Genomic DNA, 1,940 nt, shown 5'->3' with positions numbered 1-1,940 from the left:
GAGAGCTTTTGAAGCTTGGTTATTCTGCCGGATGCGTAAATAAACAGCAGTGCTCCTGTTGAAGAAGGAAGACGTGCTCCGCGGTAAAGGAGTGGATGTGATGGAGCTGAGTGAGTCGCAGTCGCAGCGTGACTGGAGGAATGAGCGTTCAATTATGACACTGCGAGGGGCGGGCAGACTGCGACTTATTGCTAATCAAATACTTTGTTTTTTGTTTTTCTTCCTGTACAAACTCCAACATAAAGCCATTAACCGTGAGCTCATTGCATTACAATTAAAAGTATGATTTGACTATTGGGACTCACAGATTGGTAATAAAACTCAGAAGTGAGTTTATAGTGTAATTTATAACTATATCCTGACAGGAAAAGGCCTTTCCTTCTAAAATGTTTTATATAACTGACACATTTATGCACATTGGAAAGTATAAGTCCTGAAATACTACCTAGGGAGATGTGGGCTGGGGTGAAACGTTTTTATTGCCTTCAGGAGGAATTGTAAGTGACTTCAGGCTACTGTGCTGTAAGGCATGCATGCACACATGGAAATTGTCTTCCCATCAATGGCAAAGTAGACTTTTTCTGTCTGTGACTAATGATTGTACTGATTACTCAACATCTGGAGCCGGTTTTGGGGTATTTCGAAAATGTCTTGCGGCTGTGTCCAGACTGTAAGCCTTGAAACCTTTTTGGATATCTCAGTTAGAGGAAATAGGGGGAATCCAAAAAATAAATATTGTTCCTGCCATTGCTGCACCTTAAGGAAGATGATAGATCAAATTGTAAACTGGCTCTGTGCCGTTGCATATCCATTGATACTGTCTCTGCAAAGTGGTATTAAAGGTACCTGTAGGCCGATACTTCTGAGCCTATTTTTCCCAAGTTACTAAAGTTCACAGCTGCACCAAAGAAAATAAGGCAGTTTCCCCTCAAATGTAATGAATTAAAGCTTTTGTAACTGTGCCACAGATGTGGGCACACCATCAGCCAAAGTGATCATGAACTGTGAGGAGCTGGGTATAAACAAGCCTCCCACACACACACACACAAGTCTACCAGAATTGGCAAGGAGCGGAGAAATAATTGCTAGACTGCATTATAAACATTTTTGTACCAACTAAAGCCCTCTGCGAATTCAATCAGTCTACTGACTCTGGGCATGGTGACAGAGAGAGGTTAAATGATCTTCAAATCAGAGCCACATGTCTCCACCACCAGTCTAGCCAGTTTAGAAACATCACCAAAGACTTGATATCAGGACACGGCAGGCATGGAAAAGCCCACAAGTACTGTATATGGCAGATACATTCAGTACATTGGAAAGTGCACTGTTTCAGTGTACTGTGTGTCTCAGTCTGTGCTCTTCAGTCCAACACGGTCTACGTTTCCTGTCTGTAATTGTACTCTGTTAACAATCTACATTTTAGTAGACCACAGCAGTGTTTTGAGTGCTTTGGATGCATAATAAACATTCATGAATGTTATTTGTTCCGGCAGCGTGTCACCACTGATTTCACTATCAAGTATAGCGGAGCTGGCTTAGGTTATTGATGTGGAGATTTAAGCTCAACATTTATGTTATTTATCTTCCTTATTTAGAAAATACAACCGCCCATAATTGGAATCCAGGGTTCATTTTCCCCCAATAAAACCTTCATGAAAAACATCCCACCATGGTGTGAAAATGAGCTTGCAGAGAACTTGCTTGAGGAGGTAATCCATCACAGTGAACAACGGCTTTTTTTTTTTTGTCTTTAATGTTACAGTTGCACAGTTAGGCAAAACGTGTATGTTTTTTAATCAATCACAGTCCCACAACAGGACATCGATTCAACCTCGAAAACAACAAAAAGCAGACATGGTGTGGACTGTAATGGATTAGCAGGCTTTCTGCAAATCAATGTTAAAATGAATGAAGGCAGGAAAAACACGGTTCACAAA

This window comes from Pholis gunnellus, assembly GCF_910591455.1.
Source record: "Pholis gunnellus genome assembly, chromosome: 7".
Classification (NCBI taxonomy): domain Eukaryota; kingdom Metazoa; phylum Chordata; class Actinopteri; order Perciformes; family Pholidae; genus Pholis; species Pholis gunnellus.
This window is presented reverse-complemented; position numbering follows the sequence as displayed.